Genomic DNA, 23,643 nt, shown 5'->3' on the forward strand with positions numbered 1-23,643 from the left:
GAGTTGGACATGACTGAGCGACTTCACTTTCTTTCTTTCTTTCTTTCTGACAAGCATGTGAGTTTGACTAGTTCCATTTATTTATTTTTGCTTTTATTTCCTTTGCCTTTGAAGACTGATCTAGGAAAGCATTGATATGATTTATCACACAGAATGTTTTGCCTCTGTTCTCTTCTAGGAATTTCATGTGCTGTGTTATATTTAAGTCTTTAAACTATTTTGAGTTTATTTTTGTATATGGCATGAGGATGTGTTCTAACTTCATTGATTTACATGAAGCCATTCAGCTTTCCCAACAACACTTGCTGAAAGGACTATCTTTTCTCCATTGTATATTCTTGCCTCCTTTATTGAAGATTAAATGATCTTAGGTGTGTGGATTTATTTCTGGGCTCTATTCTCTTCCATTGATGAATATGTCTGCTTTTTCTTTTGGCCAATACCATGTTGTTTTGATTAGTGTAGCTTTGTAGTAGTGTCTAAAGTCTAGTAAGGTTGTACCTTCAGTTTGTGTTCTTTTTCCTCAAGGTTGCTTTGACATACAGATGACCAATAGTCACATGGAAAGATACTCAACATCACTAATTATTAAAGAAATGTAAATCAAAACTGCAATGAGGTATCACCTCACACCAGTCAGAATTGCCATTATCAAAAGGTCTACAAATAATAAACACTAGAGAGGGTGTTCAAACTACCACACGATTGCACTCATCTCGCATGCTAGCAAAGTAATGCTCAAAATTTTCCAAGTGAGGCTTCAACAGTACATGAACTGAGAAATTCCAGATGTTCTAGCTGGATTTAGAAAAGGCAGAGGAATCAGAGATCAAATTGCCAACATCTTTTGAATCATTGAAAGTGCAAGAGAGTTCCAGAAAATCATCTACTTCTGCTTTATTGACTACACCAAAGACTTTGCCTGTGTGGATCATTCTTCAAGAGATGGTAGTACCAGAACACCTTACTTGACTCCTGAGAAATCTGTATGCAGGTCAAGAAGCAACAGTTAGAACTGGACATGGAACAATGGATGGGTTCCAAATTGGGGAAGGAGTATGTCAATGCTGTATATTGTCACCCTGATTATTTAACTTATATGCAGAGTACATCATGTGAAATGCCAGGCTGGATGAAGCACAAGCTGGAATCATGATTGCTGGGAGAAACATCACTAACTTCAGATATGCAGATGATACCACCCTTATAGCAGAAAGTGAAGAGAAATTAAAGAGCCTCTTGATGAAAGTGAAAGAGGAGAGAGAAAAAGTTGGCTTAAAACCAACATTCAAAAATCAAAGATCATGGCATGCAGTCCCATTATTTTATGGCAAATAGATGGGGAAACAATGGAAACAGTGACACACTTTATTTTCTTGGGCTCCAAAATCACTGCAGATGGTGACTGCAGCCATGTATGGCAAAACCAATACAGTATTGTAAAGTAAAATAAAGTAAAAATAAAAATATTAAAAAAATAAAAAAATAATAAAAGAAGCTTACTCCTGGGAAGAAAAGTTATGATCAACCTAGACAGTATATTGAAAAGCAGAGACATTACTTTGCCAACAAAGGTCCATCTAGTCAAAGCTAAGGTTTTTCCAGTAGTCATGTATGGATGTGAGAGTTCGACCATAAAGAAGGCTGAGTGCCGAAGAATTGCTGCTTTTGAACTGTGGTGTTGGAGAAGACTTTTGAGAGTCCCTTGGGTGAAAGACGATCAAACCAGTAAATCCTAAAGGAAATCAGTCCTGAATGTTCATTGGAAGGACTGATGCTGAAGCTGAAGCACCGATACTTTGGCCACCTGATAAGAAGGACTGACTCCTTGGAGAAGACCCTGATGCTGGCAAAGAATGAAGGCCAGAGGAGAAGGGGATGACAGAGGATGAGATGGTTGGATGGCATCATCGACTCAGTGGACATGAGTTTGAGCAAGCTCTGGGAGTTGGTGATGGACAGGGAAGCCTGGTGTGCTGCAGTCCATGGGGTCACAAAGAGTCAGACACAACTGAGTGACTGAACTGAACTGAAGAGAGGATGTGGAGAAAAGAGAAACCTCCTATTCCATGGAAAATAGTATGGAAATTCCTTAAAAACTAAAAATAGAGCTACTGTGTGAACCAGTGCTCCCACTTCTGGGCATATACTCAGACAAACCTATAATTCTAAAAGAGACTTGCACCCCAATATTCACAGCAGCACTGTTTATAATAGCCAAGACATGGAAACAATCTAAGTGCCCATTAACAGATGCATGGATGAAGAAGATGTGGTCTATATATACAGTGAAATATTACTCAGACAAAAAAGTGAAATAATGCCACTTTCAGAAACATGGATGGACCTAGAGATAATCATACTAAGTGAAGTAAGTAAGACAGAGAAAGGCAAATATTATATGTGGAACCTAAAAAATGATACAAATGTGCTTATTTACAAGATAGAAGCATACTCGCAGACAGAAAACAAATATATGGTCACCAAAGGCGAACAGAGTGGGGAGAATAGATTAGGAACTTGGGATTAACAGATACACATTATTATAGATAAACAACAAGGACCCACTGTATACCATGGGAAGCTGTATTTAATATATCATAATAATCTATAATGAAAAAGCATCCAGGGAAGCAATCTGGTAGCTGCAGCCAGGGCAGCACGGGGATCCCTGAAGCTTTCGGATACTTGCAGCTGAGCAGGGATTTAACTGCCGCCATGTCGAGCAAAAGAGCAAAGACCAAGACCACCAAGAAGTGCCCCCAGTGCACAACCTCTAATGTGGTGTCCATGTTCAACCAGTCACAGATTCAGGAGTTCAGGGAGGCCTTCAATATGATAGTTTATAACAGAGATGGCTTCATCAACAATGAAGACTTGCATGATATGCTTGCCTCCCTGGGAAAAAATCCAACTGATGAGGATCTGGATGCCATGATGATGAGGCTCAGGGTTCCACAAACTTTGCCATGTTTCTCACGAAGTTTGGTGAAAAGTTAAATGGTGCAGATCTGGAAGATGTCATCAGAAATGCTTTTACTTACTTTGATGAAGCAACTGGCACCATTCAGGAGGATTACTTGAGACAGCTGCTGGCCACAATGGGAAACCGGTTTACAGGGGAGGAAATGGAGGAGCTGTACAGAGAAGCACCTATTGACAAAAAGGGGAGTTTCCATTATATCGCTTTCATGCACACCCTTAAGCATGGAACAAAAGGCCAAGATGACTGAGAACTTCAGATTCCAGTCAAACTTTCTTTTTGCCACTCTAAGTATTTCTGAGACTTTTCCCCAGAGCCTATTACATGCCCTTAGCTTTACAGCTCTGCCTTTCTTGTTGTATTTATTTTCAGCCATTTGGGGAACATTCATCTCTATAATCAGACTGGATGTGGGACTTTCTGTCATCTTCAGAATAGAAAATAGGGTAATTTAACTTACCAGCTGCCCCCTACTCTCCCTGCCCCCAGTAACTGCAGTCTACAAAGGCTTTGCTGTGACTCAGTGGAGAAGGCAATGGCACTCCACTCCAATACTCTTGCCTGGCAAATCCCATGGATGGAGGAGCCTGGTGGGCTGCTGTCCATGGGGTCACAAAGAGTCGGACACGACTGAGCTACTTCACTTTCACTTTTCACTTTCATGCATTGGAGAAGGAAATGGTAACCCATTCCAGTGTTCTTGCCTGGAGAATCCCAGGGACAGGGAAGCCTGGTGGGCTGCCGTCTATGGGGTCGCACAGAGTCGGACACGACTGAAGCGACTCAGCAGCAGCAGCAGCAGCAGTGGTAAAGAATCTGCCTTCAATGTGGGAGACCCAGGTTTCATCCTTGGGTGGGGAAGATCACCTGGAGAAGGGAATGACAACCCACTCCAGTATTCTTGCCTGGAGAATCCCATGAACAGAGGAGCCTGGAGGCTACAGTCCATGAGGTCACAAAGAGTCAGACATGATTGAACAACCGACACACACCCAGAGTCAATATATTTTTTCAGAGAACGTTAGTCACTCAAACTTTTCTGAACCATAATCAGATGTTATGATAAAAAACCATTTGAAAAGGAATACATGTGTGTGTATACTCACACACCCACATATCTAAATCACTTTGTTGTATACCTGAAACTAGCACAACACTGTAAATCAACTATATTTCAATAAAAAAAGAAAAAACTCACTTACAATCTCAAAAAATAAAAAAAATACCAGGAATAAATTTAAACACTAAAAACAACACCAGAAATGATAAGATACTACTGAAAAATAAGACACAAAAATGGGAAAATATTCTGTGCTCATGCATTAGAAGGATTAAACTGTTAAAAATATCCAATTTTTCCTATAATAGTTTATAGATTCAATGCAATCCCTATTAAAAACCCAATGACATTTTTCCCAGAAATAGAACAGAAAATTTTAAGTTCATTTACAACCATAAATGACTGCAAATAGCCAAAGCAATTCTGAGAAAAAAGAACAAAGCTAGAGGCATCATACACTCTGCTTTTAAATTATAATATGAAGCTGAGTGAGTGCTAAGTCGCTTCAGTCATGTCTAACTCTCTGCAAACCTATGGACTGTAGTCCACCAGGTTCCTCCGTCCATGGGATTCTCCAGTCAAGAATACTGGAGGGGGTTGCCATGCGCTCCTCCAGGGGATCTTTCCAACCCAAGGATCAAACCTGTGTCTCTTACATCTCCTGTATTGGCAGCCAGGTTCTTTACTGCTAGCGCCACCTGGGAAGCCCACTGCAAAGCTATATTTAAACAAAATAGCATGGTTTTGGCAGAAAACAGACACATGGATCAATAGAATATAATAGAAAGCCCAGAAATAAGTGCATACAAATACTTACAACTAATTTACAACAAAGGAGCAAATATACAATGGAGACAGATAGTCTCTTCAGTAAATGATATTGGGAGAATGGGACTGCCGCAAACAAAAGAAACTGAAGCAATATCTTACACCATAAACAAAAACTAACTCCAAATGGATCAAAGACTTGAATATAAGACCTGAAACCATAAAACTCTTAGAACAAAACATAAGCAATACATTGTCTGATATTGGTCTTAGCAATCTTTCTGGATTTGTCTTTTCAGACAAGGGAAACAAGCAAAAATAAACAAACGGAACTGCACAAGACTAAAAAGCTTCCACACAGAAAAAGAAACCATCAACAAGATGAAAAGACAGCCTACCAAATGGGAGATTATTAGAAAACCATATGATCAATGAAGGATTAATATAAAAAATACATGAAGAACTCACACAACTCAAGAACATCAGCAATAAAAAAACCCAAAGCTAGTTAAAAGTGGGCAGAGGATCTAAATAATAATTTTTCCAAGAAGAAAAATGACTTAAAGACACTTGAAAAGATATTCAACATCACTAATTATTAGGGAAATGCAAGTCAAAACCACAATGAGATATCACCTCACATCCATAAGAATAGCTGTTATCAAAAAGATTGGCAATAGCAAGTGTTGGACAGTATGTGGAGGAAAAGGAACCTTCATAAATTGTAGATGGAAATGTATATTGGTGCAGCCAATGTGGATAGCAACATAGAGGGTCCTCAAAATATTAAGAATAGAAGTTCTGTATGATCTAGCTGTTTCACTTCTGGGTATTTATCTGAGAATATGAAAACCCTGATTCAAAACTATGCCTGCACCTCTCTGTTCATTGCAACATTGTTTACAATAGCCAAGATACGGAAACAACCTCACTGTCCATATGGATGAACAGATTCCACACTGGAATACTACTCAGCCATAAAAAGATGAAATCATGCCATTTGTGACACATAGATGGGCCTTGAGGGTATTATACTAATGATATAAGTCAGACGGGGAAAGAAAAATACCGTATGACCACACCTGTATGTGGAATTTTAAAAAATAAATAAAATGAACAAACAAAACCTGGGGAGCAGAATAGTGGTCACCAAAGGGAAACGGGAGAGGGAAGGAGGTGTAGTGGTAAAAGGGGTTAACCGTATGGTAATGGATGGACACCAAACCAGGTGGTGAGCGCCCTGCAGTGTAAGGAGAAGTATAGCGTTTTACTGTTGTGTGGTCACTAAGTAGTGTCTGACTCTTTGCGAACCAGTGGACTACAGCACAGCAGGCTTCCCTGTCCTTCATTGTCTCCTGGAGTTTGCTCATACTTATGTCCACTGAGTTGGTGATGCCATCCAACCATCTCATCCTCTGCCATCCCCTTCTCCTCCTGCCCTCAATCTTTCCCAGCATCAGGGAGTTAGCTCTTTGTATCAGGTGGCCAAAGTATTGGAGCTTCAGCTTCAGCAACAATCTTTTCAATGAATATTCAGGGTTGATTTCCTTTAGGATTGACCTGTTTGATCTTGCAGTCCAAGGGACTCTCAAGAATCTTCTCCAACACCACAGTGCAAAAGCATCAATTCTCAGCACTCAGCCTTCTTTTTGGTCCAACTCTCACTTTTGACCATGAACAGTATGAAAAGCCAGCAGTACCTCAATTAAAAAGAAAAAAAAGTTCGCTTGAATACTACTGACATATTTTGAAGCATGCTTTTTTAGTTACTTTCAAGGTGAATTTTATGCCTCCTTGTGATTAGTTACTTCAGTGTACACAAAATTTTGAAACTGAAGATGCTTCTAAAGGACGTTTTCACTTTGTTGAGCACGTGCAATGCTTTCTTAAAGGAAATCATTAGGTTGGAAGTCTGCATAACTCAATTGTTTCTGTACTTCACAATATATATCTTGCTGATCAGTGTACATCATTTTCCTGTGTCCTTTTCAATGCTCATCTCAAGAATTCCAAGCCTCAGTTTGTCAAATGCAGCAGCAAGTACTGTAACTACTAATGTTGTTGTTTTAGTTGCTAAGTTGTGTCCTACTCTATGTGACCCCATGAACTGTACCCCACCAGGCTCCTCTGTCCCTGGGGTTTCCCAGGCAAGATACTGGAGTGGGTTGCTATTTCCTTCTCCTGGGGATCTTCCTGACCCAGGGATCGAACCCAAGTCTTGGCAGATGGATTGTTTACTGCTAAGCCATTAAGGAAACCCTAATAAAACATGTTGCTAATACTAAATAAGTGTTACATACACTGTGCTAAGTACTGTTCCAAGTACTTTCAGTGCATTGTTGATTAACCTTCAACAAAAGTCTTATAAAATGAGGTATATTGTTGTTCCCGTTTAGTAGATGAGGAATTTCAGGCACAGTGAGGATAACTGCACAGATCATTCAGAGAAGTCAGGGTTAGATCTACAGAACTTCAAGTGAATCAGAAAGCTCTGATTTTATGTAAAATCTTCAGGTCTGTTAACGTTGGTAACTAACTCATAAATTTTAAATATTGTGTGGATCAACAAAATCCCGGCAAAAGCCAATATATCTGCCCACTGAATGCAGCATGCTGTATGCATTCAGTTTTTTGGCTTAAGACTTTTAGGATTTTTTGCTCACTTACATCTTCCAAGTACTCCTGTCTTCACTTATCACTGCTGCCTCTTCTTCATCTTTCTATGAGCCATTTATCATACTCTGATATCTACATTATTAAATTGAGTTTGTTCATGTGTTTCTTCTTACATTTCTGCAATTTAAAGGGACAAATAAGTGCAATTGAAGGAGGGAGACTGTGGGCAATGGAAATACATTTATTTATCAAAAAAATTCACATATAAGTAGACCCATGCACATATTCAAGTGTGAAGTGTACACTGAAATAAATTATGAAGATAACTTAAGGAAAATGAAAATATTCTGAGATGAGTCAGGCAATCTTATAAAGAAGCTGTTCCTTGCCTCTTACCCTCTAACAGGTTTTTTTGGGGCGAATTTCTGCAGTGCCGTCTCATTAGCGGGGTACATTGTTTATTGTAGGCTTATGTTATCTCTCATCTCCATCCTGTTGTCTGTAACCTCCTTTCAGAGTTTGAAAACCCCTCATTTGAAGTCCTTCCCCATGCTCTTTCTTGTGTGACATTGGTCACATTTATGCTCTTTTCTTCCTTTCTTTTTTTTGCATATATATTGTTAGTGGTACTAGTCTTCACATTTCATCTGCACTTTAATTGGGATATTTCATTTGAATCTTTAGGCTTGTCAGTTTTATGCTGTCTTGCTCACAACATCCAGCAGAGAAATCAGTCCCATCAGTTCTTTCCTCTCTGAATTGACATGGTTGAAGTGCTCTATACGAAAGGTAGGCTTTTAGTCCAGAAATAGAGAGCATATTCATGAACTGAAGGGCTGGTGTGTGACCTGCAAAACCAAAAACAGGATTGACTAAACTGGGACATATCTGCCTCTTCCTGCTGCACTAAAATAGAATCTATCCAGGTGACCCCATTTGTAGTCTGCTGTTTGAGGGCTTTGTGATAAGCGCTAAATAATTTCAGGGAATACAATCTAAATGATTGCAGGATTTAAAAGTATATATATTTCTGGAATTCCTCTAAATGTATAACTGATGCTACATTATAATTTTTTAAAGAGATCATTGTTGACTTTTTTTGTAGTTCAAACATCCCCCCTCAATTTTGGTGAATGATCCCTTTTTATTCATATCCAATAATGTTAGCCAACCAAATATATAGAATAATACATTATATTTTATCTGTATGTTCCCTATATTCTATGTATAGTTGTTTCATACTTAGAGGGGGGAAAAAAAAGATTTTAAGGCCAAAGAAAAATGCTGGAGGCAAAGCAGAAAAGAAGCTCCTGAAGCTCTTCCTGCATCAGGATTTTGCAAGCAACTCGATGAGAAACTGCCCAGAAGCTAAGAATGATTTTTACGTGTTTAGATGGTTGAACAAAATCAAAGGAAGAATAAATTCTGTGACATGTAGAAATTATATAAGATTCCAGTTGCAGTGTCTATCATGTTGTACTGGAATTGTGTGTAGTCGATGGCTACTTTCAAGTTATAACAACTGAATTCAGTAATTCCACAAGTGACCATGTGGCTCTCAAAGACTAAAATATTGATCATCTGACCATTTCCAAAAACCCTTCTGATCCCTAACCCACAGTAACTTTTTTTTGCTATAATATTTTATTTTTAATTTACAAAAATCAGTGTATTTGATGGATTGCCAACTCATTCTCTTCTAGTCCAGCTACAAGTTTTTTCATCCCAGATCATTCATTTACATGTAGGTGCTCTGCAAAATTACTTTCAGTCTTAAAGCAAACTCTTTATCCATATTTCTGTCTCTGTGCAGAAAACATCTTGAGGCTGCACCCAGACTTTGGCAAAATGGGGAGGAAGAGACAGAAGTGAGATTGGTCTTGGGAAATACTCCCAGTGTGCCTCAATACTCTCTTTTATTGAGCCTCCACAGCCCTTGATGGAAGTCATTTGAACTGCCAGCTTGCTGCCCAGCAGTAATAAATAGCATATAAGGTGATATGTAATGCAAATTCCACACTCATTATACTGGCATGCAATGCCCGCTACCACCTATTCTTCTTGTCTTGTCTCCCATATCCTTCACTTCTGTCATAACAAGCTTCTCATTCCTCCCCATATGACTTTTGCCTTTCCACTGACTCAATTGACTTGAGTTTGGGCCAGCTCTGGGAGGTGGTGAAGGACAGGGAAGCCAGCTGTGCTGTAGTCATTGGGGTCACAAAGAGTTGGACACAATTGAACAACTGAACAACAACAAGCGGACTTCCCTGCTCATCATCATTATTTCTGGTTTTTAATCTACTCAAAATTTAAACTCAAAATGGATTAAAGATCTAAATGTAAGACCAGAAACTATAAAACTCCTAGAGGAGAACATAGGCAAAACACTATCCGACATAAATCACAGCAGGATCCTCTATGATCCACCCCCCAGAATTCTGGAAATAAAAGCAAAAATAAACAAACGGGATCTAATTAAAATTAAAAGCTTCTGCACAACAAAGGAAAATATAAGCAAGGTGAAAAGACAGCCTTCCGAATGGGAGAAAATAATAGCAAATGAAGCAACTGACAAACAACTAATCTCAAAAATATACAAGCAACTTATGCAGCTCAATTCCAGAAAAATAAACGACCCAATCAAAAATGGGCCAAAGAACTAAATAGACATTTCTCCAAGGAAGACATACGGATGGCTAACAAACACATGAAAAGATGCTCAACATCACTCATTATCAGAGAAATGCAAATCAAAACCACAATGAGGTACCATTTCACATCAGTCAGAATGGCAGCGATCCAAAAGTCTACAAGCAATAAATGCTGGAGAGGGTGTGGAGAAAAGGGAACCCTCATACACTGTTGGTGGGAATGCAAACTAGTACAGCCACTATGGAGAACAGTGTGGAGATTCCTTAAAAAATTGCAAATAGAACTGCCTTATGACCCAGCAGTCCCACTGCTGGGCATACACACCGAGGAAACCAGAATTTAAAGAGACAGGTGTACCCCAATGTTCATCACAGAACTGTTTATAATAGCCAGGACATGGAAACAACCTAGATGTCCATCAGCAGATGAATGGATAAGAAAGCTGGGGTACATATACACAATGGAGTATTACTCAGCCATTAAAAAGAATACATTTGAATCAGTTCTGATGAGATGGATGAAACTGGAGCCGATTATACAGAGTGAAGTAAGCCAGAAAGAAAAACACCAATACAGTATACTAACACATATATATGGAATTTAGAAAGATGGCAATGATGACCCTGTATGCAAGACAGCAAAAGAGACACAGATGTGTAGAGTGGACTTTTGGACTCGGAGAGAGAGGGAGAGGGTGGGATGATTTGCGAGAATGGCATTGAAACATGTATACTATCATGTAAGAATCGAATCACCAGTCTATGTCTGATGCAGGATACAGCATGCTTGGGGCTGGTGCACGGTGATGACCCAGAGAGATGTTATGCGGAGAGAGGTGGGAGGGGGGTTCATGTTTGGGAATGCATGTACACCCATGGTGGATTCATGTCAATGTATGGCAAAACCAATACAGTATTATAAAGTAAAATAAAATAAAATTAAAAATTAAAAAAAAAGAATAGAAAAAAAATAAAAATACAATCCTAGTTTTTTCCCCCTTAAAAAAAAAAATTTGAGATGCCGTAAATCTATGGTTCAGATCACATATCATCTTGATTCATTTCATTTCAATGGTATGAAAATTTAATGTCTTCAAGATCAGAAACTGGTTGAAGAGTTTTCATGTCCACTTAGTTCAGTTCAGTTCTGTTCTGTTCAGCCACTCAGTCATGTCTGACTCTTTGTGACCCCATGGACTGCAGCACGCCAGGCTTTCTTGTCCATCACCAACTCCCAGAGCCTACTCAGACTCATGTCCATCTAGTCAGTGATGCCATCCAACCATCTCATTTTCTGTCTTTTCTCCTCCCACCTTCAATCTTTCCCAGCATCAGGGTCTTTTCCAATGAGTCATTTCTTCACATCAGATGGCCAGTTTTGGAGTTTCAGCTTCAGCATCAGTCCTTCCAATGAATATTCAGGAGTGATTTCCTTTAGGATGGACTGGTTGGATCTCCTTGCAGTCCAAGGGACTCAAGAGTCTTCTCCAGCACCACAGTTCAAAAGCATCAGTTCTTCAGCACTCAGCTTTCTTTATAGTCCAACTCTCACATCCATACATGACTACTGGAAAAAGCATAGCTTTGACAAGACGGATGGTTGTTGGCAAAGTAACATCTCTGCTTTTTAATATGCTGTCTAGGTTGATCACAGCTTTTCTTCCAAGGAGCAAGTATCTTTTAATTTCATGGCTGCGTCACCATCTGCAGTAATTTTGGAGCCCAAGACAATTAATCCTGTCATTGTTTCCATTGTTTCCCCAACTATTTGCTGTGAAGTAATGGGACCAGATGCCATGATCTTCGTTTTCTGAATGTTGAGCTTTAAGCCAACTTTTTCACTCTCCTCTTTCACTTTCATCAAGAGGCTCTTCAGTTCCTCTTCACTTTCTGTCATAAAGGTGGTGTCATCTGCATATCTGAGGTTATTGATATTTCTCCCAGGAATCTTGATTTCAGCTGTGCTTCATCCATCCTGGCATTTCACATGATGTACTCTGCATATAAGTTAAATAAGCAGGGTGTCAATATACAGCCTCAATGTACTTCTTTCCCAGTTTGGAAAAGGAGTCTGTTGTTCTATGTCCAGTTCTAACTGTTGCTTCTTGACCTGCATACAGATTTCTCAGGAGGCAGGTAAGGTGGTCTGGTATTACCACCTCTTGTCCACTTATTCCTCATTAGATAAATGCCCAAGCCATGCTTAGCTATGGCCTTTATATTATTGGTCTTAGGTTTAGGGGTAGAAAACTGAACAATCTTGGGTGCCATTCTGGTTTTGTTTATGTTTGATTCATGGAATAAAAAAATATATAAAATACAGAGAATTGCAGGCTCCCAACCCCAGCCACTGGAGATGATGTCTATTTTTAGGGGATAAAAGGGCAGAAGTTGTGGTTTCTGATGAGACTATTCACATGCTCCTTGAGTATTAATCCCATTAATTCTTAACAGGAAGCAAAGTTTCAAGTGAATCCTTAAACTAATAGAAGGGATTAGCCTGGAAAATGGAACTTTAAGAGGGAAATTTGGACTTATTAGCAGTCCTGCATTTTTGTTTGCTTTATTTTAAACTATTTTTGTTTCCTGATTCATTGGTTTCTGCTTTTATCTCAATTTCTGTTGTAGTTCCTCCGTTTTGTTTAAATTTTTATTTATTTTTCATTTTTTGGCCACACTACATGTCACATGGGATCTCAGTTTCATGACCAGGGATCAGACTTGCATGCCCTGCATTGGAAGTGCAGAGTCTTAACCACTGGACCATCATGGAAGTCCCCGTTAGCCCCATCTTACAGACAAGAGTGGAAACATCTCCATATTTACTATAAGATTCAGAATATAAAACCTGGGCTTCCCTACTCACAATCACTCTTTGTCTGTGACTTTCTGATACATCATTTTAAAGTTATCTGATTTCACAGTGATTCACAGTATGAGAAATACCTGTAACATATAATCCTGCCAGGTTACCTCGTGAGTCAACCAACTTTAAGTTCAGTTCAGTTCAGTTCAGTTCAGTCGCTCAGTCGTGTCCAATTCTTTGTGACCCCATGAATCGCAGCACACCAGGCCTCCGTGTCCATCACCAACTCCCGGAGTTCACTCACACTCACGTCCATCAAGTCGGTGATGCCATCCAGCCATCTCATCCTCTGTTGTCCCCTTCTCCTCCTGCCCCCAATCTCTCTCAGCATCAAAGTCTTTTCCGATGAGTCAACTCTTTGCATGAGGTGGCCAAAGTACTGGAGTTTCAGCTTTAGCATCATTCCTTCCAAAGAACACCCAGGACTGATCTCCTTTAGAATGGACTGATTGGATCTCCTTGCAGTCCAAGGGACTCTCAAGAGTCTTCTCCAACACCACAGTTCAAAAGCATCAATTCTTCGGTACTTAGCTTTCTTCACAGTCCAACTCTCACATCCATACATGACCACTGGAAAAACTATAGCCTTGACTAGACGGACCTTTGTTGGCAAAGTAATGTCTCTGCTTTTGAATATGCTATCTAGGTTGGTCAAAACTTTCCTTCCAAGGAGTACGTGTCTTTTAATTTCAACCAACTTAATTACCTAAAAAACTGGCATATTTTAAGGCATTGTTAATACCTCCAACTCAATCTCATATTTATGTTTATATTACGGAGGAACCTTTTGTATCTTATTATAGTCTCCCATTTTTAGTGAAAACATGCAAACCTGTCACAGAAAAGAAATGGGTGCAGTGATCTTTGACATGCCCTGTTTCAGAGCAATGGCCATATTTTGATTAATATTATTTATTACAATAAGAAAATAATTATATAGCAGGGTGATAGCAAGTTCGGGATTTTCTTTAAAATATGCCATAGAAAACTGCAAGTTCTACTTTTAAGTTCAGTTTTTATTATACCTTCTAACTCTGCCAGGCAGAATTCCTTACTTATCTTTTCTGCTTCACAATGTTTTGTTAGTAATAGTAGTTAGTGTATTGTTCAGTTCAGTACAGTCGCTCAGTCGTGTCCGACTCTTCGTGACCCTATGAATCATGGCACGACAGGCCTCCCTGTCCATCACCAACTCCCAGAGTTTACCCAAACTGATGTCCATCGAGTCGGTGATGCCATTCAGCCATATCATCCTCTCTCATCCCCTTCTCCTCCTGCCCCCAATCCCTCCCAGCATCAGAGTCTTTTCCAATGAGTCAACTCTTTGCATCAGGTGGACAAAATATTGGAGTTTCAGCTTTAGCATCATTCCTTCCAAAGAAATCCCAGGGCTGATCTCCTTCAGAATGGACTGGTTGGATCTCCTTGCAGTCCAAGGGACTCTCAAGAGTCTTTTCCAACACCACAGTTCAAAAGCACCAATTCTTCGGTGCTCAGCCTTCTTCACAGTCCAACTCTCACATCCATACATGACCACAGGAAGAACTATAGCCTTGACTAGACGGACCTTAGTCGACAAAGTAATGTTTCTGCTTTTGAATATGCTATCTAGGTTGGTCATAACTTTCCTTCCAAGGAGTAAGTGTCTTTTAATTTCATGGCTGCAATCTCCATCTGCAGTGATTTTGGAGGCTCCCCCCCCCAAAAATAAGTGTGACACTGTTTCCACTGTTTCCCCATCTATTTCCCATGAACTGATGGGACCAGATGCCATGATCTTAGTTTTATGAATGTTGAGCTTTAAGCCAACTTTTTCACTCTCCTCTTTCACTTTCATCAAGAGGCTTTTTAGTTCCTCTTCACTTTCTGCCATAAGGGTAGTGTCATCTGCATATCTGAGGTTATTGATATTTCTCCTGGCAATCTTGATTCCAGCTTGTGCTTCTTCCAGCCCAGCATTTCTCATGATGTACTCTGCATATAAGTTAAATAAGCAGGGTGACAACATACAGCCTTCCTATTTGGAACCAGTCTGTTATTCCATGTCCAGTTCTGTTGCTTCCTGACCTGCATACAGGTTTCTCAAGAGGCAGGTCAGGTGGTCTGGTATTCCCATCTCTTTCAGAATTTTCCACAGTTTATTGTGATCCACACAGTCAATGGCTTTGGCATAGTCAATAAAGCAGAAATAGATGTTTTTCTGGAACTCTCTTGTCTGGTATTCCCATCTCTTTCAGAATTTTCCACAGTTTATTGTGATCCACACAGTCAATGGCTTTGGCATAGTCAATAAAGCAGAAATAGATGTTTTTCTGGAACTCTCTTGCTTTTTCCATGATCCAGTGGACGTGTGCTATTGAATCTCTGGTTCCTCTGCCTTTTCTAAAACCAGCTTGAACATCTGGAAGTTCACGATTCACATATTGCTGAAGCCTGGCTTGCAGTATTTTGAGCGTTGCTTTACTAGTGTGTGAGATGAGTGCAATTGTGTGGTAGTTTGAGCATTCTTGGCATTGCCTTTCTTTGAGATTGGAATGAAAACTGACCTTTTCCAGTCCTGTGGCCACTGCTGAGTTTTCCAAATTTGCTGGCATAATGAGTGCAGCACTTTCACAGCATCATCTTTCAGGATTTGAAATAGCTCAACTGGAATTCCATCACATCCACTAGCTGTGTATTGTATCCTAATATATATTTCTGTCTTCTCAGGACTATGAGCTTCTGGAAGAATATATGTCATTTATCTGCGAAGAAAAGTACCTCAGTTAAATGTTAGCTTTGGATAGATTATATGTGATATTTGAAAATAAGTTAGTTTTGGGTCTGTTTCTTTAAGTTTTTTATTCTTTCTAATCGATTCAGTTCAGTCTCTCAGTCGTGTCCGACTCTTTGCAATCCGATGCACTGCAGACCCCATGGACTGCAGAAAGAAGCTACTGTGTCTAATACTTTGTGTTTTGTTTTCCCTGCCGAGTATGTGTTGGCTTTTTGTCAGTTATTGTTCTAGGCATGGGCTTCCCCAGTGCTCAGCTGTAGAGAATCTGCCTGCAAGTCAAGAGCCCCAGGAGATGCAGATTCTATCCCTTGGTTGGGAAAATCTCTTGGAGGAAGGCATGACAACCCACTCCAGTATTTTTACCTCTAGATTCCATGGGCAGAGGAGTCTGGAGGTCTACAGTCCATAGAGTCTTGGAGTCAGGCACGACTGAAGCAACTTAGCATGCATACACACACATTCTAAGCATTAGGTAATATATTGAGGGGAAAACAGAACAAAATCCCTGTTCTCATGGAGTTTATATTCTCATGGGATGAATCAGACAAAAAATGTAAAGAAGAAAAAGAGGAAGGAAGAGGAAAAAAGGAGGAGGAAGAGAGAAGATGGAGAAGAAAGAAAAATAATAATAGTAATAGAGATCAGCAAAGTTTGTACATAATTTGGAGGTGAAGCAAGCTAATGAATGATTCCTAATGGGGAAAATCTTGTTAAAGAGGGAAGAATGCAGAGAAGATATAATATATCTGTGTTCTGGGTCAGACTTCTAGCCATGAAAATTTCATTTCAGAAGAAAAAAGAGAAGTACCTGAAACCTCATATCCAAGATGTGTAAAAGCCTTTCTGCTGCTGTAGGTGGTGGATAGACAGAGCACTAGCCTCTCAGTCTCCCCCTGACAACTCACTGGCTGCCTTTGTCCCTGAAGAAATAGTGATGTAATACCCAGCATGGTGACTGTAGTTAATACTATTACACTGTAGGTCTTGAAAGTTCTCATTGCAGGAAAAGAAATTCTGTAACTATATATGGTGATGGATGTTAACTAGATGGATTGTGGTGTTCATTTTGCAAAATATACAAATATCAAATCGTTATGCTGCATACCTGAAACTAATATAATATCATATGTCAATTATATCCCAATAAAAACTCTATTATCTGTAGACTTGCCAGAGAAGCGGTAGAATGTATTTAAAGGTAAATATTTAAACTATGAAAGAGTGGGTAATTCATGGGTTAATTTCTCATTTTTTGGCCAAGTCATGTGGCACATAGGATCTTAGTTCCCCAACCAGGGGTTGAACCTGTGCCCCTGCAGTGGAAGCATGGAATCTTAACCACTAGACCACCAGATAAGTCCTCATGGGTCAAATTTTTATAGAGACAGGTTAGGATGTTTAGAACACAACTTCAAAGAGGAAGCAGAACATAGGTCTTTGGCAGAGAGAAATAAATATGAAAAATGGGGAGTCTGTCAAAATGTAAGGATCATGTCGATTGGAGGAGTTTTTGCCCTGTCTTTTACATCTAGAATTATCATAAAAGCTACAACAAGGCTGATTCATGTTGAGGTTTGACAGAAAACAGAAAAATTCTGCAAAGCAATTATCCTTCAATAAAAAATAAATTAAAAAAAAAGAATCACCATCATCTTTAAAGTGAAGAATGGCTTTTTCTCTACATTATTTAAAATGTAAATAAGTGATCTTTGGAATAATTTTTGTTCTTCGGTGCCAAACAATATGATATCATTAAAACCAGTGTACTTGCTCACAAATACAGTATCAAGTTTTGCTCCTTTGTCTTCCCTATCAGGAAGATTACCATGCTACAGCACTCCAGCTTAGAGGTTAAAGGGAAGGGGAAAGAAGTCACATTGGATCATTTCATCCTTCTCAGGAAAAGTAGAAGACTGACTTGAGAAAAGGAAAAAAAGAGGTCTGAAGAGGCAATGAAAGGTGTCACATAAACAAAATGGATTTTAATAATGTAGCTTACAGACATTCTCAATCCTTACTACTTAAAAAAAAGAAAAAAAGATCTTATTTTCTTCCTAATTAACAGTAATGAGTAAGTAACACTCTTGCTACATCCCTGAAAATTTACTCATTTAATCTCAAAATACTTATTTATCTTTATTATTATTATTGTGTTATTTTTATTTGCAAATATGAACTACTAATCCACAACACTAGCAAAAAAGTGGTTAGTGTTGAACCACCTAGATGAATACTAGAATTCTGATGAAATAAAATTTCAAATAAAGAGTAAAGATGATGGGACTCTTTAATACACTGGGAAAAAGTAATAAGTTGGATGTGACAAAAACATCTAATGTTCCAGGAAGGTTGTTGCTCTTTGCATTGATTCTGTACTGGGATCATGATGATGATAATCTATTACCAGTCCATCCAAGGAAGGTAATTGTTATATCTAATGATTGCTTTGGGGAAGAAAAGGGTGACTATTCTTAGGTGAAATTGATGCTTCTACCCTGATGCAGATCAGGGACTAGGAATTTAGTGGGTGTGACAGCTCCTTTGCTGGAGAATGCTGCTTTTCAGCCCTGGAGTCAGGAAGTAGTCAAAAGGATCGATCAGGTAACATCTGAGTTCCATATCTTTCACTCTGTGAAACAGAGAATTCGATTCCTTCTGTTTGGGAAGACAATGTGATTTAGTCAACTGTGGAATAAAGAAATAATGAAAGATTCAAGCCTGAAATAAGAGGACATGCGTGCATGCTAAGTAGCTTCAGACATGCTCAACTCTTTGCTACCCTACAGACTATAGGACAGCTATAAATAAAAGTGAGATCCTTCCATGTAAAATCCTCCTGTATTCAGGGATAGACATCAATCAAACATTTCCACCTCTTGGTTTTCCCCCTCGATCATTCCTGGGGAGATGCCCTCCTTCTGTGGCCTGAGGAGCTGGATGCCTTCATGAGATATTACCTGTAGAACTGCCTTTCACAGGCTGCTTCAGACCCAGTCTACTTTCTTTCCTTATTAAGATCCCCAGATTTTCTTCTCTGTCATCATGATGTCACACTGGATTTTATGGCCTGAATATCTCCCTTTACCCTCAATTCACATGTTGAAGTCCTAACCCTAGTACCTAAGAATGTGACCATGTTTGGAAATAAGTTTGCAAAGTGTTTGCAGATTATCAGGTTAACATAAGATCATTAGGGTGGGCCCTAGTCCAACATGACAGTGGCCTTATAAATTGGGGAAATTTAGACACAGAGCTGAATCACAGAGAGAACACAGTGTAAAGATGGAGGAAGAAATTGGGTGGTACCTCTACAAGTCAAAATAATCCAAAGAAGGCCAGCAAAGCACCAAAAGCTAAGAAAGAGGCATGGAACAGACATCAGACATTTGAGAAAACCCTGTAACACGAATATAGAGACCTAAAGGTAAATATCAGGAAAGCAGAATTTGTGAAATGAACTCCAGAGACAATACAGGAACAGAGGGATATATCAGCAAATTCTACACTATTCATAGAAGAATCCTAGAAGATGCTGCTTTTGTAATAGTGATAATAATAACAATACCCAAGTAGCTATAAAAGTGGGTCTATTATTCTGTAAAATGGAAAGAAGTCTCAGAAATGTAAAATACAGTAGCAGAAACAGAGCACAGCTAACAGACATAAAACATTGAAGACATTTTTCAGAAGGTAGGAACAAAGGGTAAAATAGGAACAAAAGTGATGGAAAATAGGAGAATATATGTTTAAAAAGCAGAGGCTCAATCCAGGAGTCCTAATATTTGACAGATCAGGGCCCTGGGCAGCGAAACCAAAGTCAATGGGACAGAAGAGATCATCAACAGATCTTTCATACAGCCTTCCTGTTGAAGAAGCCACCCAATTTCACACTCAAATCACCAGCTGAAAGTGAGGACAGAAGAAATACTTTTTATACATGCAGGCCTCAAAACTATCTTCTTTATACTTTCTTAAGAAATGGATTGAGAAGATGCTCCACCAAAACTAGAGAGTAAACAATAAAAGAGAAGTCTCAGGGTCAGCGGACAAAGGGTCTTAACAAAGGAATTGGGCAAAGGGAATTCCAAGCCTTCTGGTAGAGGGAAGTGCCAGGCCTTCAGCTGGGTAAACCTGAGTTAGAGCAGGGGAACTGGGGGCCACCCCTTGGAAGTCTCCCCCAAAAGAGCACAATGAACTGGTGAGATACCTGATGTGTTTGTACTGAGATGAACCTGAAAGCTAGGAGATTTTTTAAAATTGTTTATTTTTCATTGAAGGATAATTCCTTTACAATATTGGTTTGATTTATTAGTGATGAATGCATAGAAGGTAAGCAAGCAAACCAAATGAACTAAACAAATAAGCAATAGTAACAAACAAAAACATCCCAGTCAAATATAAACACTAGGAAAAGTAAATGAAAGTTAAATATTATGAAGAAAGAAAATATAATTACATATATACTATGTGAACGAACTCTAACGATGTATATATAATCACAATTTTTTAAAAAATAAATATTGACTTAATAAAAAACTATGATATAACCATATTGTGAGAATGAGGTAAGATGTACATATGTTTAAGAGATGTGGTTTAAGAGATCTAAACAAGCAAGAGAGTTCCAGAAAAACATCTATTTCTGCTTTCTTGACTATGCCAAACCCTTTGACTGTGTGGATCACAATAAACTGTGGAAAATTCTGAAAGAGATGGGAATACCAGACCACATGACCTGCCTCTTGAGAAATCTGTATGCAGGTCAGGAAGCAACACTTAGAACTGGACATGGAACAACAGACTGGTTCCAAATAGGAAAAGGAGTACGTCAAGGCTGTATATTGTCACCCTGCTTATGTAACTTCTATGCAGAGTATATCATGAGAAATGCTGGACTGGAAGAAACACAAGCTGGAATCAAGATTGCTGGGAGAAATATCAATAACCTCAGATATGCAGATGACACCACCCTTATGGCAGAAAGTGAAGAGGAACTAAAAAGCCTCTTGATGAAAGTGAAAGAGGAGAGTGAAAAAGTTGGCTTAAAACTCAGCATTCAGAAAACAAAGATCATGGCATCCGGTCCCATCACTTCATGGGAAATAGATGGGGAAACAGTAGAAACAGTGTCAGACTTTTTTTTTGGCGGCGGGGGGGGGGGGGGGGGGGGCGGAATCCAAAATCACTGTAGATGGTGATTGCAGCCATGAAATTAAAAGACACTTACTCCTTGGAAGAAAAGTTATGACCAACCTAGGTAGTATATTCAAAAGCAGAGACATTACTTTGTCGACTAAGGTCCATCTAGTCAAGGCTATGGTTTTTCCAGTGGTCATTATGGATGTGAGTGTTGGACTGTGAAGAAAGCTGAGCACTGAAGAATTGATGCTTTTGAACTGTGGTGTTGGAGAAGACTCTTGAGAGTCCCTTGGACTGCAAGGAGATCCAACCAGTCCATTCTGAAGGAGGTCGACCCTGGGATATCTTTGGAAGGAATGATGCTGAAGCTGAAATTCCAGTACTTTGGCCACCTCACGCGAAGAGTTGACTCATTGGAAAAGACTCTGATGCTGGGAGGGATTAGGGGCAGGAGGATGCCGGGGTCCAGCCCCGGTGGATCCAGGGTGATTCGAAGGGGAGACGGATAGATGAGGAAAACTTATGTATTTAGAGATATAAGATTATATTAGGAAAAAATAGTGTAGTAGGAAATTAAGTGGAGAAAAGAGGCTGAATAATTTGGTATACGTGGAAAGCCAATAAAGTTCCAGACAAGGAACTTGCACCATCTACATTAGGCCACCGGCGTCCGTTTGAATATCGGAGAGTGCCCCACCTTGGCCTCTCTCTCTTATGGATCTTAGAAGCCGGGACAAGTAGACATGGCGAGCCTCCACGCCCCAGATGGGAATTCAGCCGAAAAAGGGGAGAAAAAGAATGACATGGGGAAGCCCAACATCGGTGCAAGACTCCAAAAATCTTATTTTTCAAAATCAGCTTATATACCCCAACTTATACATAAAGAAATAATGGAATATGCAGAGTTATGCAGGGGCAGCAGTCCTGACCCTCACTGAGACAAGGCTTTCTTTTTGCATACCCTCCCATATACAAAAGGTGTCAGGTGGTTTACATTATCTTCTGGCCAAGAGGCCTGTTAATATTTTTATGGCTCTCTTCCTGGATAATTGTCTATCAACCAGAAAACTCCTTTTCCCTAGAAGAGTTTTTTCTTTACTCTGCATCACCCTCAAAGTACTAAATAAAGTTACATTCCTGTAGAACAAAGGTGCAGTGGGTTATAACAAAGAAAGTACTTAACTCAAAGATCTAATGTTGCTAATACCAGGTCTACTACCTGTTTTTCTATATACCAACTGTATCTAAAAATAAAAGATATGAAAATTTGGCAGCAAGTATTGGCTCAACAAATGAAACCTTTAATCAGTCCTGTTCTAATGATTTTGACTCCTTGGAAGCCCCTGCATTCCTAGGATGTTTTAAGCTTCCTGTGCCTCCTGTGGTCAGGAGGCCTCAAACAATCACATGCGCAGCTGTACGAGTCCTGCAGGCAGGCTAGAAAGCCATCAGAGGGGTTTTCGGATTGAAACACTCGTATTATGCCCAGGAAATTTATTATCTAAAAGCTCTAATTTTTTCCAGAAAAAGGTGGTGGGGGGACAGCCCCCTGTTAATGACAGAAGAGTAGGTGGAAAGCATAACAGTAAAGCAGGCAGACTCTGGTCTTGGGGGGTGGATGCTCAGGAAATTCTAGGGGGAACCCCTGAAACCTGATCACGTCCTTGCATTTTGTCAGGCTTCCTTCCGCATGACCTTGTCACGGGCGGGATTCCTCACGCTGGCCCCCGGCAGGAGGAGAAGGGGACGACCGAGGATGAGATGGCTGGATGGCATCATGGACTCGATGGATGTGAGTCTGAGTGAACTCTGGGAGATGGTGATGAACAGGGAGGCCTGGCGTGCTGTGATTCATGGGGTCACAAAGAGTCGGACACGACTGAGAGACTGAACTGAACTGAAAACACATTTTCAAAACATGTGGTTTCAGAGATTTTAAAAATGTGCTTCTGTGTAGGATGCCAATCGATAGTATCTAAAAAATAATGATATACTATTTATAAGTCTGCTATTTAGAAATGGGAAGAAAAAATATTAGGACAAAGAGAGGTGCTCAGTCGCTCAGTCATGTCTGACTGTTTGTGACTCCATGGACTGTAACCCTCCAGGTTCCTGTGTCCATTGGATTTTCCAAGCAAGAAAACTTGAGTGGATTGCCATTTCTTCCTCCAGGGGATCTTCCTGACCCAGGGATCAAACCCATGTCTCCTGTATCTGCTACATTGGCAGGTGGATTCTTCACAGCTAAGCCACCAGGGAAGCCCAGAATAAAGAGATAATATAGCTTAAAATGATTACCCATTGGTAGTGGAAATAACCAGTAAGGAAAGATGAGGCAGGACACTGATATTTTTTGTTGTAAGCCTTGCAATTGTATTTCACTTCTGAAATGTATGTTCTTGTTTAGTCACTAAGTGGTGTCCACCTGTTTGTGACTCCCATGGACTGTAGCCTGCCAGGCTCCTCTGTCCACAGGATTTCCCAGGCAAGAATATGGAGTGGGTTGCCATTTCTTTCTCCAAGGGATCTTCCTGACCCAGGGATCGAATTCACATCTCCTGCATTGGCAGGCAGATTCTTTACCATTGAGCCACCTGAGAAGTCCTCTAAAACGTATGAAAGTGAAAGTGTTAGTTGCTCAGTCCTGTCATACTCTATGCAACCCCATGGACTGTAGCCCTCCAGGCTCCTCTGTCCCTGGGGTTTTCCAGGCAAAAATACTGGAGTGGGTTGCCATTCCCTTCTCCAGGGGATCTTCCAACCCCAGGGATCGAACCCGGG

General features: G+C 39.8%; 1 pseudogene; it reads left to right on the forward strand.

Moving 5' to 3' along the window:
- The first annotated feature begins 2,709 nt into the window (after nt 1-2,709).
- On the forward strand, nt 2,710-3,233 carry LOC128059411 (myosin regulatory light polypeptide 9-like; annotated as a pseudogene).
- Nucleotides 3,234-23,643: the final 20,410 nt, after the last annotated feature.

Source organism: Budorcas taxicolor, chromosome 14, assembly GCF_023091745.1.
Source record: "Budorcas taxicolor isolate Tak-1 chromosome 14, Takin1.1, whole genome shotgun sequence".
Lineage (NCBI taxonomy): Eukaryota > Metazoa > Chordata > Mammalia > Artiodactyla > Bovidae > Budorcas > Budorcas taxicolor.